This window comes from Schistocerca piceifrons, chromosome 2 (assembly GCF_021461385.2).
Source record: "Schistocerca piceifrons isolate TAMUIC-IGC-003096 chromosome 2, iqSchPice1.1, whole genome shotgun sequence".
Taxonomy (NCBI): Eukaryota; Metazoa; Arthropoda; class Insecta; order Orthoptera; family Acrididae; genus Schistocerca; species Schistocerca piceifrons.
This window is the reverse complement of record NC_060139.1, coordinates 985562443-985581326: the sequence shown is the minus strand read 5'-3', so window position 1 is coordinate 985581326 and position 18884 is coordinate 985562443.

The window sequence follows — 18884 nt, the reverse complement described above, 5'->3', positions numbered from 1 at the left end:
TCAACAGATGGGGGACGCTTTGCAAGACAATAACCATCTGCACGAACAGTTCGACGACGTTTGCACCAGCATGGACTATCAGCTCGGAGACGGTGGCTGCGGTTACCCTTGACGCTGCATCACAGACAGTAGCGCCTGCGATGGTGTACACAACGACGAACCTGGGCGCACGAATGGCAAAACGTCATTTTTTCGGATGAATCCAGGTTCTGTTTACAGCATCATGATGGTCGCATACGTGTTAGGCGACATAGCGGTGATCGCACATTGGAAGCGTGTATTTGTTATCGCCACACTGGCGTATCACCCGGCGTGATGGTATGGGCTGCCATTGGTTACACGTCTCGGTCACCTCTTGTTCGCATTGACGGTACTTTGAACAGTGGACGTTACATTTCAGATGTGTTACGACCCGTGGCTCTACCCTTCATTCGATCCCTGCGAAATCCGACATTTCACCAGGATAATGCACGACGGCATGTTGCAGGTTCTGTACGAGCCTTTCTGGATACAGAAAATGTTCGATGCTGCCCTGGCCAGCACATTCTCCAGATCTCTCACCAATTGAAAACGTCTGGTCAATGGTGGCCGATCACCTGGCTCGTTACAATACGCCAGTCACTACTCGCGATGAACTGTGGTATCGTGTTGAAGCTGCATGGGTAGCTGTACCTGTACACGCCATCCAAGCTCTGTTTGACTCAATGCCCAGGCGAATCGAGGCCGTTATTACGGCGAGAGGTGGTTGTTCTGGGTACTGATTTCTCATGATCTATGCACTCAAATTGCGTGAAAATGTAATCACATGTCAGTTCTAGTATAACGTATCTGTCCAATGAATATCCGTTTATCATCTGCATTTCTTCTTGATGTAGCAATTTTAATGGCCAGTATTCTCTTTCAGCATTCCTAATGAGATCGGACGATCGCGCTAGACCTACGATTTCAAGAAACCCCACAACCAATAATCACACGGATTAAGACCTGGGGACCTGGGAGGCCAAGAATGACGGATGTGGTGGTTCAGCACGCGATCTTCACCAAAAGATATGGGCAAGAGATCTTTCACACATGTAGCCATATGAGGTGGAGCGCAACTAAATTTTCACTTTCAGTATTTCATATAATTTCTGACCTGATTTAAAACATGATCGTAAACTACTGATTGAGAGGTGTAATCTTATGTTAAAGATCGGTAAGCCAAGGATAATAGTTAGAAACTGTGTATGTATTTCCAGGGCGGTATTTCTACATTTTGATCTACACTCATGCTCATAAACTAACAATAATGCTGATACATGGTGAATCAACGCTCTAGTGGGCGGTTTGCGGGTTTAAATCACCTCGGGGTATTTAACCTGCATTTGACCTGCGGTCGTTGCACAGTGGCGCTGGCAAGCAGTCCACGTACACAGAGGTGTGTTTGTGCATGTCAGAGTACGGTGCAGCGAGTAAGTGTGCAGACGTTTTCAGACGTGCTAATGGTGACTGTTTGTTGAAAATGGCTCAAAGAACACACACTGATGACGTTATGAGGGGTAGAATACTAAGCGACTGGAGGCTGGTCAAACACAGCAGGTCGTAGCACGGGCCCTCCGTGTGCCACAAAGTGTGATCTCAAGACTATGGCAACGATTCCAGCAGACAGGAAACGTGTCCAAGCGCTACAGTACGGGACGTCCACAGTGTACAACACCACAAGGAGACCGATATCTCACCATCTGTGCCTGCAGACGGCCCGCAGTATTGCAGGTAGCCTTGCTCGGGAACTTACCACAGCCACTGGCACAGTTGTCTCCAGACACACAGTCTACAGACGACTCGACAGACATGGTGTATTCGCCGGGAGACCTGTAAGGTGCATTCCACTGACCCCTGGTCACAGTAGTGTCCGTAAAGCCGCGTGTCAGGAACACAGTATATGGTAATTGGAACAGCGGTCCCAGGTTTTGTTCACGGACGAGTCCAGGTGTAGTCGGAACAGTGATTCTCGCCCGGTTTTCATCTGGCGTGAACCAGGAACCAGATACCAACCCCTTAATGTCCTTGAAAGGGACCTGTATGAAGGTCGTGGTTTGATGGTGTGGGGACAGTTTTCTCAACTTATCACGAATACCGTGGAGTTAGAGATCTGTGTGTTCCCTATGTGCCTATGCTATTAGCGCCAGTTTTGTATAGTGCCACGTTGTGTGGCACCACATTCTGCAGTTATCCTTAATTTATGAGCATGAGTGTACATAGATACTGCACAAACCACAGAGCGGTGCGTAGCAGAGGGTGACTGGCAGTACTACTAGTCATTTCCTTTGCTATTCCACTCGCAAATACAGAGAGGATAAAAAAACTGTCTATATGCGTCCGAATGAGCCCTAATGTCTCCTTTCTTATCTTCCTGGTCCACGCGAAATGTATGTTGGTGGCAGCAGAACCGTCCTGCAGCCAGCTTCAAATGCCTTAAATTTTCTCACAATGTTCCTCGAAAAGAACGTGGCCGTCCCTACAAAGATTCCTGTTTGAGTTCCCGAAGCATCTACGTAATACCTGCGTGCTGCTCAAACCTAACAGCTTACATGTGTACTTTATCTGTAAGCTTGACTGCTATGACATCCTCAGTGAGGATGCACAGTAGGGTCCAAACCTCTTGCGGGGATATGGGAAACGCTGTGAGTAAATGAGGTAAATCGAAACGGACGCTACTTCGTAGTGTGCGGTACGTTGAGATTTTGGGTCGGACGGAAAGAGTGCTCGGGAAGGTGCTCGCATAAAATGGGAAATCCGGGTTACAGTTCAGTCCGACACAAATTTTCAACTTCCACCAGTAAATCATTCCAATGCCCAATTGCGGCTGACGTCGGTAGTTTCCTCGAAATACTAGTATTTATAGCTGCTGTATCAGAAACAGTGGTCTTTCTTCTGTCGGACATGACAGATAGAAAAGACAAAACGCCTATAGAGTGTAACTGCGTGAACGTCTTGAGGCACCGTAACTAACAGCGCGCAAATTACTCGGACTATATTCAACCAGTATTTGAAACTAAGTGACTTGTAACAAAACTCACACATAATCTGAAACTTTTTCTAGCTGCACCCTCCGCAAAACTATGAGAGGAAAAATTTTATTGTTTAGTACACTTTAGCTGTTCATGCAGCAAAATTAGAGCATCAGCTTTGATGTTTTAATTTATTACTTCTTTGCTGCTAACACATTTTGCAGTCAGTAGCCAGATAAATTACTGAAGGTACCTGAAAAATAATACATTGTACAACACATAGTTTAGGAGATATGACGTTATAAACGTTGAGATGTTTGAAAAAAATGCTCTTACTTAAAACAGAGCATAAATTACCGGGACTATACTCATCCACTGTTTGATAATTATAGCATCCAAACCTGCAGATGTCAGACGCTCAGATCTGTATGTATGTCGATAGAGTATGTCGATAGAGTATCAACCAAAACATCGATTTACTTAATAGTATGTACGAGGGTTATTCCAAAAGTAAGGTCCGATCGGTCGCGAAATGGAAACGACTATGAAAATCCGATAAAGCTTTGCACAGATGTGTTGGGTAGTGTCTCTAGTATAACCCCAGTTAGCATCACGTCGCTCTTCTCATTTCTGAGCTCGCAGTGAGTGCGTAAAGATGTCTAGAAAATAGTGTCTGCCGCCAAGTACGAGGGCCTGGTGAGAAATTTCGCCTGAAGCTATGCAGCCAACATTACATAACTGTCGTGCTGTTTCGTCTTCACGACAATTCTCAGCCGCATTCTGCAGGGGCAATGAAGATGCTCCTGCATCGTTTTCAAATGGAAATGTGAGATTACCCACAATACAGTCCGCAATTGTCTCCCCCTGAGTTTCATCTCTGGTCACATGAACCGCTGTCTTTGAAGACAACATTTTGACACAGACAACGAGGTGTAGGCCAGCGTGGAGAATTGGCGGAAAGCACTGGCGATTGCCTTCTATGATGAGGCTATTGAAAAGTTGGTACAACGCTATGACAAAAGTCTAAGTCAGAACGGCGACTACGTAGAGAAGTAGCTGAAAGGTGTAGCTAATTGTTACAAGTAAAACATTTCTGATGTTCACTGTGGTTTCAATTTGGCAATCAATCGGACCTTACTTTTGAAATAACCCTCGTACTTTCCTCCAGCAGAACGGGCGTAAACGTTAATTAAAAGTAATACCAGAACTACGGAGCACAGGAAAAGCATATATATTTGCAATGTCCAACACTCACGGTCTCCGTGGATGAGTTGGTAGATCTTGTGATCGTCGTACCGAAGGTCCCAGGTTCAAACCCCATCAACTGTTTAGGCGTGAAACAGTTATATGGGAGAACATTTTCCTGGCTTGCAAAAAGACTTTTCGGGGTTTGTCGAAATGTTCCTTTGGCAGTCTCCTTTCGTTTCGTTAGTTGAAAATAGCGAACCTATAAACTGTACTTGTATCTGCAGTCAATTATTATTATGATTACTATTATTAATGCTTCCGCACTTGTGATACGGTTGTTTCTTTATACTATTGACCCATTGTTTACGTTTACTTTGTGAAACTACAAATGCACTAGCTGCTATATCACGATTGGTGTCTGTTCTGTCGTATATGTCCGACAGAACACCACGCCTATCTATATAAATGTACTCTATAGGTTTACTACTTTCAACTAATTAAGCGAAAGCAGACTGCGAAAGGAACATTTCTACAAACTCCGAAAAGTATTTTTACATGTCAGGAAAATATTCTCCCACATAACAGTTTCACACATAAACAGTTAAAAACAATTGTCGTTAGTGTGATTTGAATCCCGTACCCTAGGTATGACGATCAAAGGCTCTACCAACTCACGCACGGAATCGCTTAATATTACTGATTCCCAGATATGCTTTTCAAGCTCCGTAGTTCTGGTGTTACTTTTAAATAACGTTTACGCCAGTTCTGCTGAAGGACAGCACATAGGACGAACTAAATCGGAGTTTTGGTTGATACTGTATCTACATACAACGTCTGGTACTGATCTGAGTGTCTGACATCTGGAGGTTTGGGTGTTAGCGAGTTTCAACAAACTGCAAACATAATTTTAAACCTTTTCTAAACGTTTTCTCGCTTACATACCTAACGTCAAATATTTAAGGCATTAGCTCATGCATAAAGTAATCTGAGATTTGAAGCTGTATTTTATACAGGGCCTTAAACCGATTAAAGCTTACCATATTATTAGAGGTGGCAGTAACTACCAAAACAAAAAAAGTATAATAAACAAGGGCTCTAACAATCATACCTTAAGAGCCATGAGCACTTGTTCTACTCTATACTTCTTCCACTGCAAACTCTTTGTTTTCCGTATTTTGGGAGGAGGTAGTACGGATCACAACAAGAAAAAGTAGCCGATAAACATGGGCTGTTCAAATCATATCTTAAGAGCTACAGAGTTGTTCAGTAGAAGAGATGTGTTTCACAACAGCGAAGATGAACAAGCGCTCATAGCTCTTAAGGCATGCATTTCAGATCCCATGTTTTCTGGACTTCTTTTCGTGTTTTGACAGTTATTACAAACTCTTAAAATATTCGACACTTTTTAACGCCATATATATGGGTGTTCGATTCTTTATTGGATGAATTCAAGGGGTTTACTGGTGAAGATCCTAACCGACATGGACTGGTGACCAGTATCACGGCCTGTCGATGACAACCTGTTTCAAACCCGACAGCTATTGATACTGTCAGTGGATGTCAGCTGATCACACGTTTATGATTCACTTCTTTGGGAATATATTCCGAAACTTCTGGTCAGTGTAGAGTGAAATGTAAACCTTCTTGCACTTGCCTACAGCATTTCCTGTATTTGGGATGAGCATTCAAAATTACAAGCCAAATTCTTCGCAGTTTTATGATACGGTAGTGGAAGACCGTCGAAAAAATAAGAGGCAATTATTCATAGAATTCAAAACTTATTCATTTCTGATGAAATACTAAAGTTATTTGGTACCTTTCTGTATTTATTTCAGGTCCCAGATTTTGTGACGAACTGAAAACTGAAACAGATCGCCGTTCATCTGGATGATGTTAGATACCTTCTGGCCTGAGACTTGAGTAAACTGGAGGTTAACAGCGTGGAAATGTTATTTAGAGGAGGAGGGAATGTATGAGATGTCATTAACATAAAAGAAGACCAACAGTGGATCCACAACTGACTTCTGTGGCATTCGCAGAGGGATCCATCGAGTAATCAAAGTTGGGAGCATGTGGGATGGTGATTGTGTTCCAGGTAGGATGCGAAGTAATTAGCATTGGTGAATTTGTGAAGAAGGGGTCTGTTTCTGTACGAGACAGGATACATGGGGATGGTGATATAGAACGTATACAAAGAAGACCAGTGCAAACGGTCACTGGTATGTTTGTCTAATGGCAGAGGGTTACAGAACATAGCAGACGTTCCCAGTGTTCGCAGCTCCTCTTCCTGAAAAAATTTAAATGTGCACATTAGTGGGCAACCAAAGAAATATTTGAAACATTTAAAGTTGCTGATATCCTCACTGTATATGAGAATCAGTTCTTACATTGTCTCCTGACTTAAACCATACACAACGCAATCCATAAATGAACTATGTTGATAAACTGGAAATTAATAAACAAGCTTACTGCTGAATAATCAGACACTGTTCCCTTACTCGCCACTTACAATTGCAGATACTACTCAGGCCGTGTTGTAAATTACGCCTCTTACTCAATTGTCCCATGTTCCTTCGTTTCATTACTATAATTTCTCTTGTTGTGTTAAAAAATTTTACTGTGTATAATCTCACCTGCTTCACTTACCTGCTTTATTTCATTAGTATTTCTTATCTGTTTGTAATTTAGGATGTATTAAAGACAAGATGATTTTGTTCAGCCACACCTTTGGAACGAGTCACCAAAGTTTACTGTTCAATTTATTTTCTCCTATGAACAACTGTTGTAATTTGAATATAATTAATTAGTTAATGGTCACATATTTTATCTTAATTAAATAATCACATTGCATTTACACTGAAATAACCCCTTCTGTTCTATTCCTAAATCAAATATGAATGTTTTTCATCTCTGGAAATGGCTCCAAATGGCTCTGAGCACTATGGGACTTAACTTCTAAGGTCATCAGTCCCCTAGAACTTAGAACTACTTAAACCTAACTAACCTAAGGACATCACACACATCCACACCCGAGGCAGGATTAGAACCTACGACCGTAGCGGTCGCGCGGTTCCAGACTATAGCGCCTAGAGCCGATCGGCCACTCCGGCCGGCCTGGAAGTGGTGTTAGGCTGTAGATCCACTAGTTCTTTGCTTCAACAAAATGTCACTGCATCACATACATATCTTTGTACCTGATGATGGCTTAACATCTGAAAACTGGTTTCGGTTAAAGGCGCTACAGTCTGGAACCGCGCGACCGCTACGGTCGCAGGTTCGAATCCTGCCTCGGGCATGGATGTTTGTGATGTCCTTAGGTTAGTTAGGTTTAAGTAGTTCTAAGTTCTAGGGGACTGATGACCTTAGAAGTTAAGTCCCATAGTGCTCAGAGCCATTTGAACCATTTGAAAACTGGTTTGTGAAATAAATAATGAATATTGTACAATATTACACTATTGGTGTGCCGCGCGAAGTGGCCGCGCGGTTTGAGGCTCCATGTCACGGATTGCGCCGCCCCTCCTGCTGGAGGTTCGAGTCCTCCCACGGATATGGGTGTGTGTGTGTGTGTGTTGTTCTTAGCATAAGTTATTTTTAGTAGTGTGTAAGTCTAGGGACCGATGACCTCAGTAGTTTGGTCACTTAGGAATTCACACACATCCGAACTACTGTTGTTTTTTTTCAATGAGAATTAATTTCACCTAATTTGCACTACAATGAAAGAATATTTAGGAAGACAGAATGTTACTTGCATACTAGATGGTGCACATTAAATGTAAAGGTGGAGTTTCGTAGTAAAATGTCGAGTAAACTATTCGATATAGCCACGTTGGTGAGTTTGAAGAAGTTTAACTACTGACAAGATGATGGAACAATTCATAGTCAATTTACAGGTCAAAGGCGATATTGTCGGCGACAGAAATAATGTAAGCAGCAACGCTATTTCATTGTAAAGGACTTACCGATTTCTCGTTGCTGTTAACTTCTTCACAGACAGACACAGTCGCCAGAAATCTGCAAAGAAACAATGCGTGATCAGATAGCATTCGGTTATGTAGAAAGAACAATGGAAATTTAAAGGAAATTAAGTTTAAATACAAAATAAGGTGCAGTAAAAGTGGATGGCGGATTGAGGAAAGATTTACTGCACTTTCGAAGCAAACTACTTACATAGTAACTGTGCGAGCCACGGGTGAATACTGCCCCCTTGCACACACTTCCTTCAAATTCGACGTGCATTCATAAGGGAGAAAACGCATTGATCAAATTTTGGGAACCACAAGTTCGAATATACTACAAAACAATTACGGTTAATCTACGATACATAAGATATCCGAAAGTCACGTACAGCTACGTTCAAATGGCTCTAAGCACTATGGGACTTAACATCTGAGGTCATGAGTCCCCTAGAACTTAGAACTACTTAAACCTAATAACTTAAGGACATCACACACATGCATGCCCGAGGAAGGATTCGAACCTGCGGCCGTAGCAGCCGCGTGGTACCGGACTGAAGCGCCTAGAACCGCTCGGCCACAACGGCCGGCTACAGCTACGTATGCATCTATTCTTCGCAAGCCACCTTATGATTTATGGCAGACGGTACTTTGTGTATCATCTGAATGTTCCTTCTCCTCCGTCCGCGGTCATCCATAGAGTCGCGAGACGATAGATTCCTCTTTGAGAGATAAATAACGCGACATACCGCTCCATAGATTTACTCGGAAACGTTTGTTTGGAGGCTCGGATTAATTCTCTGCACCACTTCCCATATGCTAAAAATCTTATTAAGAGACGCCAGCCTCACTTTGATCTGCGAGACAGGATTATAATTTTACTACTCCTATACCCGTAGCAGCCCTCTGTAGCAACAAAGTGTCTTCAAAAGACTCTGAGATTCGACCACTTGATGGGCAAACGAGCACGCAGTCAGTCATAATACCGTCTAACCTCTTCCATAAACAAAACTATATAACAATATAAAGTTAAATAATACACCACGCTTCAGATTTATACCGGGACAAACGGAATTCATTGTTTCCAGCTAGTTAGTCGCTTCACCTCCGCCTTCAAGGCACTTTCGAATTATCTTGACAACACAGAGAGCGCCTTAGCGTTCTTCTGTGACAGCAGCACTACTGATCATACGAACAATTAATTTGTTTCTTTGTTTACTTCTTCGGTGCATACTTCGCTTCTCAACTAGCTCCGCCGGCTGCAGTGGCCGAGCGGTTCTAGGCGCTTCAGTCCGGAACCGCGCGACTGCTATGGTCGCAGGTTCGAATCCTGCCTCGGGCATGGATGTGTGTGATGTCTTTAGGTAGGTTAGGTTTAAGTAGTTCTAATTTCTAGGGGACTGATGACCTCAGATGTTAAGTCCCATAGAGCTCAGAGCCATCTGAACCATTTTTTTCCAACTAGCTCCACAGGTAAAGACCTAAATAAGTGAGGACTGGGTACCTTAATCATTTCTGTAGAGCCATCGTCTGAAGAATATTAGGTTTACATGATGTCACCTGACGATTAGATTGTGCATTGTGGAAGAACATACACATCCTTGTAATCAGAGGAACCTTTTCCAATAGCGCTCAAAGTTCGTTTTGAAGAATTTCTAAATAACAGGACCCTGTAAGATGATGTTTGAACGATACACAATAAGTCGCCAACAAATCGCGGTCACACTCAAAGCAGAAAAACTCAGTCACTTAAACTAACTTCAAAATATTAATGACTACTGATAAATAAACCAGTGGCAACTGAAGAAACAGCACACGAAATAAAATCTCATGTCTGTAAACAGCTGTCTCCTCATATACAATAAATATTGGACAAACGTTACATGAAATGTTTTATTCGAGTTACTCTACACTGTCACCCCCTAACCAGCTTTTCACCCACGGCGTCGCCCGCATACGACTATTTCAGATATACTGCACACATCCATGCGACTCCCGATTGGGTGTTAAATTTATCTGTGGTATTCAACCGCGTGACATGTTCTATTGTCTCGAATCTCGGTGACAAAATAATTGGCTCAATGCAGTGTCCATTTTCGCGACCAGGTTCACGCACTGAACGGTACAAGTAAGAGACAAATTGCACTTCATACTTTTAAAAGTGTTCCAAGCCAACCAAATAAAGGAAATAAATATCAACAGGTCGTTTTAGAACATTTTTACATCTCACCCCCTTCTCGTCCCTCCCCGTCCCCTGCGGTGTCTCACTCCCAAAGCACTTTTATACAAAAAATGTGTGATGTATATATCAAATGTCACTGAAACTGCGTCAGACATTCCTGAGTTATGCTTTTAAATCTAACCTTTTCATCCCCAACCTCGAATGTAGGGAGCTAAGAGAGTCTTTCTTTTACAGTATTTTTTTCCATGTTGCACATGATATGTGTGCACCTTTTGGTAGAAACTGCTTCAGGCGTCGCAGAGATGAACTGATGTGTAACAATCTTGGCATCCCCCCTCCCCCTCCCCCCAAACACACACACACACACTCACACACACACAGATAGGGGCGAAACGACACCAGGACTGTCTCCAATGAGCCTAGACATGGCAAAAACTATGGACTCCATACTAGTATTGGTCGTCGTCGAATATTTGTACATGCAAATAAGTGGGGGTATATTTCCCACACAATATTTTTATAATATTATCATTTATGTACATAAACAATTTGACTGAAAGTGCTGTAGACAGTCCTGATTTATGCTTCTATATCACCCCCTTACCACCGCCACCCCACTGCTGTGAGAGGCAGGTTGCTCTTGTTCACCCTGTACTTCGTTGCAGATAGCCCCCGATGACGACATACGCCACCTGTGGGATAGCAGATGTACTGATAATGGTTTCAACGCCGTCTGCCAGCAGAGGACGTAGAACCATAGCAACCAGAGCACCAACTGCGTCTGTTCTTTAATAGAGAACGCTCACACGTGCGAAGCATGCAGGCAACCATGCCACACAGACGTGTTTAGGGCTTCCTACAGCCAACTGAGCAAGTCTAAAAGTGGTCAAATTGTGGAATTCCAAATGGCAGGATAGGCCCTTCGAAAAATTACACACGTTGGACATGCTGTGTCATTTATGCAATAACGCTCATATCAGTGGTCACATGAGCATTCTCACACCTGTAGATGTGGTTCTAGATGGTCACACAGAACAGTCGCCCACCAGGATAGTTGTATTGTGAGGGCAGCAGTGGAAGATGATACAGCCACCACAGCACAGATATGAGGACTTGTGAACCCAGATGTGTCAACATGAACTCGTGCGAGCCAGTTACTACCAGTGGGACTACAGGCACATACACCTCTATCCCATCTTCCTCTCATGTCACAGCATGTGCACAGATTGACTGTTGCAATCAGAGGACCACTTGGAAGATGAAATGGCGTGCCGTGGTCTTCAGCGATGAAAGCAGATTCTGCCTGCAAGCAAGTGATGATTGTACAACATACACCAGGTAAATGCTCTCTCGTAGAGTGGATTCATGCAAGACATACTAGCTCCACCCCTGGCCTTATGACATGGAGAGTGATAAGCTACAACTCTCTTTTACCTTTGGAATTTCTGGAGCGTACACTAACCAGCGCTGGGTACATGCAGAATGTTGATAGACCTGTTCTTTTACCGTTCTTGCAATAGAAAGGTGATGTGTTGTTCCAACAGGGTAATGCTCGCCCTCACACTGCCAGTGAAACTCAATGTCTCTGCAAGATGTGCAGCATTGTCTTGGCCAGCATGATCTCTGGACTTGCTCCAACTGAGCATGTGGGGGTATGATTGGATGAGCAGTGACTTGCGCGACTCATCAGCCAACAACAGGTCGAGCAGGCATGGCACAATGTGTTCCAGGACAGTATTCACCATCTATACCATCGACTGAATGCCAGAGTTAGGGCGTGCATTGGCACTTGTGGAGGATACACCATTTACTGATTCGGTGTTTCAGCATGGGTCGATACCTGGAACCTCAGAACCGCTTGTGCTATTGGTTCAAATGGCTCTGAGCACTATGGGACTCAACATCGAAGGTCATCAGTCCCCTAGACTTAGAACTACGTAAACCTAACTAACCTAAGGACATCACACACATCCATGCCCGAGGCAGGATTAGAACCTGCGACCGTAGCGGTCGCGCGATTCCAGACTGAAGGGCCTAGAACCGCTCGGCCACACCGGCCAGCGCTTGTGCTATTGATGTGTAAATGTAATCATTTCATATACTCCATATACACCGTTGTAACAATAAATTTTCAGCGAACTGGAAACCTCTAAAAGTGTGTACTAATTTTTTTCTGGCAGTGTATGTACCAAGTTTGCTTGAAATCGTTCCATGGTTTTAGGAGGAGATGTGGAATATACATACATGTACACATACATACTGAGCCAAGCAGACTCCTATCGATCCTTTTTCTCACAAGAACGTTGTCTCTGCCTGAGAGCCACGCACCAAGAGCTAGAGGTGGCGTTCGGAAGTGGTGTGGTTAGCTGCTGTCCAGTCCTCTGGCCGGTAATGGAGTAACGACGGCTCGGCCAGACGCCAGGAAGTGAGGAGCGATTCGGTGTAGAAACGCGGCGAGCAGGGGAGAGTTATTGTGCCCAGGCTGTGGGCAGCTGGCCGCCCGGTATCGTTATTGGGATGTGCCGAGTGGTCGTGATCGGTGAAACGCCTATTACCTCTAGATTTCATGGACCTTGATGTCAACTGCCTTTACTGGGAGTGTGGATGGATTACATATATTGCCGGCCGGAGTGGCCGTGCGGTTCTAGGCGCTGCAGTCTTGAGCCGAGCGACCGCTATGGTCGCAGGTTCGAATCCTGCCCCGGGCATGGATGTGTGTGATGTCCTTAGGTTAGTTAGGTTTAATTAGTTCTAAGTTCAAGGCGACTGATGACCTCAGAAGTTAAGTCGCATAGTGCTCAGAGCCATTTGAACCATTACATATATTTTTATAGCATACGTAGATTCTTCCTGAAACACCATGTGTAATCGTTAGTGTATATTTTTGGTACTGAATCTGTGTTCCTTTGTTGTATGGAAGTACCTTCCTTGATTTGTTGATCTACCACATCGTTACCATGAATTCTAATATAGAACAGTTTCCACTGAAATTTACTTCTTTTCCTTCATCTACCAATAAGTTTACACGAAAGATAACTTTGACGACAGTCATATCAGCTTTTGTGGCCCTATAGTCCTCAGTTGCTTATAAAATTTCAGTGTGTTGATAGTTATTACACTGGGTCCGTCTAATCACAACTGAATCAAACACAATTTTAGTGCCATACATGTTTCGTCTTTATTGTTTGCAAGGCATGTTCAGTGAGCTGGACTGTCTACAAATTTTTGTTTGTACTAGTTAGCTTCCATTTAGGTCGTTGAATATATACGTTGAAAGAGTTCTGGCCCTTTTTCATTTTCTATAATGTAGTAATAATTTAAAGTTCTAGTTACAGATTTTGTTGAAGGTGATCTACATGTCTTCCTGTTCCTTTGTATCAGCTGTTCTTTGTCCAATTCCTGTCACCTGAAAATCCGTTTTCACACTTCAGAGTACTAGGAACTGAACACTCATTTTCATATTATGTTGTGGATGGTGTTGTCAACTGTCGAATGTTATTGCTAACTATTGAAAGTGTTTTGGTAATATCAGTGATCTGTGTGTGTGTGTGTCCTGGAATTTGTTCTCATATGATTAGGTGTGGGGATACATAGTGTTTCAGTGGGAATATGTAATAGTTTTCATATGACTGCATGCACAAATGGAATTTTTTATCTTATCATTTCTTTTATTAAGTTTAGTAAAGAGTTTGTATTGATGTGTGCCTGATAGTTTATCACATGTTTGTTCCCAGCAATTGCTTTCTGAATATGGTAGTTTTCCTATGTTGGTATAACACATTTGTTGTGGTTGTTTATTCTGATTATTTTCATATCTTGTTCCATGTTTGTGGGATGGTGGTTGTGGTATTTTAAGTACTCGCAAAGTGTGGAATAGTTTGTTTCATACTCCCAAACTTAAGATGTTCTTTATACTGCATTTTATAATTCCTACCTGTCATGTCTATGTATACTGCATCAGAAGTTTGACATTCATATTTGTATGTTCCTGAGACCTGGAATCTGTTCCTCTTGATTCTTAGTTGGCTTTGGTTGGCTTTGGGTGTATTGCACAGTTTTATATGCTATTTGGACTCTGTTTCTTTAGTATGTTTGCCATTTCTTGTGTTGCGTAAGTCACAGTCTACCATGTGCTTCATTTCTGTGTGGTGTTGTCATTGCGTGTGAATGTTGTGTGTATTTGTGGGTTTGGGGCTTGCGAGTATTCCAAATTCTGGATACACAGCATTTGTTGTGTTTGTTTCTTATTTGTGTTTTGTTTTTTTGATTAAGTCTGTGAACATCATGTGTGTCATATCCATTGTTCCTAGCTATTGGTACTCATTTATTTTTCACAGTTTGTCTTGCTGAGCGGTATCCTGTTTATTCTATACAGTATGTGTCTTGACGGTACTAAGTTTACACAAGATCTAACGTTGACTATGATTACCACTTTGGATGTCTGTAGGAAGATGTAACTTGAAAGGATGAAGCTGAATCACTGATTACCATGCCACTTCCTGACGCTTGTTTGGCCAAAAGCATTGTTGTGAAAGTAAATGTTGGATGTATGCTCACATACCTACAGTTACATCTTCTTCTACATGGTGTTTCATGTGCGACACAAGTGCTGTCTTTGGCACTGTGCGGAAAACAGTAGCACCGCGCGGACGCTACAGTCACGGCATGACACTCCAGTCTGTTGCTGGAGCAGTGTGGCACATGGCGTATCACGTATGGTATAAACTAGTGTAAACCACATGTAAGAGCGGCTTTGTAAAGAAGTCCATTGACTCAATAGCTTCTAAGGTAATTGTAACAACTACTTTTGCGATTCCCTCCTGTTCTGCATGATCGACTTCGCTTTTGAAAAATACCACAAGTAGTTCAAGTTTTTTCACTAGAAATACAAAAGTACACAACAGTTTTTCTGGTGCAAATTCTGCTAAAACAATGTGGTCCCTATATGTTTCTTTCAGTCTGTCCTTGACTCTCTTTATATGAGGTATTGTTTATGGAACATGCTGTGACATCTCGTCCAAGGTGAATTAGTAATCATTTCCGTCTACCTAGTTGGATATCCACTCATGGAAAAACTACTTCATCCTCAGAGCATCCACTTTATGTCGATTTAGATACTGTATCTACACTACTGGACATTAAATTTGCTACACCAAGAAGAAATGCAGATGATAAACGGGTATTCATTGCACAAATATATTATACTAGAACTGACGCGTGATTACATTTTCACGCAATTTGGGTGCATAGATCCTGAGAAATCAGTACCCAGAACAACCACCTCTGGCCGTAATAACGGCCTTGATACGCCTGGGCATTGAGTCAAACAGAGCTTGGATGGCGTGTACAGATATAGCTGCCCACAGTTCGTCAAGAATAGTGAGTAGCGTATTATGACGAGCCAGTTGCTCAGTCACCATTGACCAGACGTTTTCAATTGGTGAGAGATCTGGAGAATGTGCTGGCCAGGGCAGCAGTCGAACATTTTCTGTATCCAGAAAGGCCAGTACAGGACCTGCAACATGCGGTCGTGCATTATCCTGCTGAAATGTAGGGTTTCGCAAGGACCGAATGAAGGGTAGAGCCACGGGTCGTAACACATCTGAAATGTAACGTCCACTGTTCAAAGTACCGTCAATGCGAACAAGAGGTGACCGAGACGTGTAACCAATGGCACCCCATACCATCACGCCGGGTGATACGCCAGTATGGCGATGACGAATACACGCTTCCAATGTGCGTTCACCGCGATGTCGCCAAACACCGATGCGACCATCATGATGCTGTAAACAGAACCTGGACTCATCCGAAAAAATGACGTTTTGCCATTCGTGCACCCAGGTTCGTCGCCGGCCGCGGTGGTCGTGCGGTTCTAGCGCTGCAGTTCGGAACCGCGGGACTGCTACGGTCGCAGGTTCGAATCCTGCCTCGGGCATGGATGTGTGTGATGTCCTTAGGTTAGTTAGGTTTAAGTAGTTCTAAGTCCTAGGGGACTGATGACCACAGATGTTAAGTCCCATAGTGCTCAGAGCCATTTGAACCAACCCAGGTTCGTCGTTGAGTACACAATCGCAGGCGCTCGTGTCTGTGATGTAGCGTCAAGGGTAACCGCAGCCATGGTCTCCGAGCTGATAGTCCGTGCTGCTTCAAACGTGGTCGAACTGTTCTTGCAGATGGTTGTTGTCTTGCAAACGTCCCCATCTGTTGACTCAGGGATCGTGACGTGGCTGCACGATCCGTTACATCCAAGTGGATAAGATGCCTGACATCTCGACTGCTAGTGATACGAGGCCGTTGGGATCGAGCACGGCGTTCCGTATTACCCTCCTGAACCCACCGATTCCATATTCTGCTAACAGTCATTGGACCTCGACCAACGCGACAGCAATGTCGCGATACGATAAACCGCAATCGCGATAGGCTACAATCCGACCTTTATCGAAGTCGGAAACGTGATGGTACGCATTTCTCCTCCTTACACGAGGAATCACAACAACGTTTCAGCAGACAACGCCGATCAACTGCTGTTTGTGTATGAGAAATCGGTTGGAAACTTTCCTCATGTCAGCACGTTGTAGGTGTCGCCACCGGCGCCAACCTTGTGTGGATGCTCTGAAAAGCTAATCATGTGCATATCACAGCATCTTCTTCCTGTCGGTTAAATTACGCGTCTGTATCACGTCATCTTCGTGGTGTAGCAATTTTAATGGCCAGTAGTGTAGTTGGCAGCAGCAGATTCGGTCGGGAGTCAGCTCCAAATCTCGGTTCACTAAATTTTCTCAATAAAGTTCATCGAAGAGACCGTCGCCTTCCCCCCAGGGATTCCCACTTGAGTTCCCGAAGCATCTCCCTAACACTTACGCATTCTTCGAACCCATCGATAACAAATATAGCAGCCCTCCACTGAATTAGTTCGATGTTTTCCATCAATCCGACCAGGCACGGATACCAAACCCTCGAACAGAACTCAAGAACAGGTCGTACGAGAGTCCTATATTTGGTCTCCTTCTTCAGATGTACACTTTCCTAAAATTCTCCCAATAAACCGAAGTCAACCATTCGCCTTCGCTACCACAGTCCGCACACGCTCGTTCCATTTCATATCGCTTTGCAGCGTAACGGCCAGATACTTAAACAACGTGAAAGTGTCAAGCAAGAAATTACTGATGCTGCAGTCAAACATTACGTGTTTCCAGTTCATTACGTGTTTGTTTTTCCTACTCATCCGCATTAATTTACATTTTTCTACATTTAGACCTAGCTGCCATTCATCACATCAACTACAAATTTTATCTAAGTCACACCTTACCGTACACCACAACATCGTCATCAAACAACCGCTGACTGTTGTCCACCCTGCCCGCCAAATCATTTATGTATATACAGAACAACAACGGTCGCACTACTCCTCCCTGGGGCACTCCAGGCGATACCCTTGACTCTCATAAAGAGTCGCCGTCGAGGACTACATACTGGGTTCTGTTACTTGAAAAGTCATCGACCAGATACGTATCTGTAAACCTGTTCCATATGCCCCGCAAATTCAACTAAATAACTAGGTATTACAGTTACGAACAACTTAAATTGGAAGGAACACACAGAAAATGTTGTGGGCAATGCTAACCAAAGACTGAGTTTTATTGGCAGGACACTGAGAAAATGGAACAAACCTACTAAGGAGACTGCCTACACTACGCTTGTCCGTCCTCTTTTAGAATACTGCTGCACGGTGTGGGATACTTACCAGATAGGACTGACGGAGTACATCGAAAAAGTTTTAGAAAGGCAGCACGTTTTGTATTATCGCGAAATATGGGATAGTGTCACAGAAATGATACAAGATTTGGGCTGGACATCATTAAAACAAAGGCGTTTTTCCTTGCGACGGAATCTTCTCACGAAATTCCAATCACCAACTTTCTCCTCCGAATGCGAAAATGTTTTGTTGACGCTGACCTACATAGGGAGAAATGATCAGCATGATAAAATAAGGGAAATCAGAGCTCGTACGGAAAGAAAAAGGTGTTCATTCTTTCCGCGCGCTATACGAGATTGGAATAGTAGAGAATTGTGAAGGTGATTCGACGAACCCTCTGCCAGGCACTTAAATGTGACTTGCAGAGTATCCATGTAGTTGTAGATGTAGAACAGCCTGCAATGGGGCCCCGTCAAATGCTTTCCAGAAATATAGAAATAAGAAATCTGCTGTTACCCTTCATCCATAGTTCGCAGTGTATCATGTGAGAAAAGGGCAAGGTGAGTTTTGCAGGAGCGAAGCTTTCTAACACCATGCTGATTCGTGGACGTAAACTTCTAGATCTCAAGAAAATTTATTATATTCAGACTGAGAATACGTGCATGGATTCTGCAGAAAACCGAAGTTAGGGATATTTGTCTATAATGTATCTGATCCGTCCTTTTACCGCCCATTTATACAGGCGTTATCTGCGCTTTTTTCCAATAGCTTGAGGTGTTGCGCTGGGCGAGAGATTCGCGATAAATGCAAGCTAGGTAAAGGGCAAATGCAGTACAAGTACTCTTCGTAAAACCGAATTGGGATCCCAACCGGAC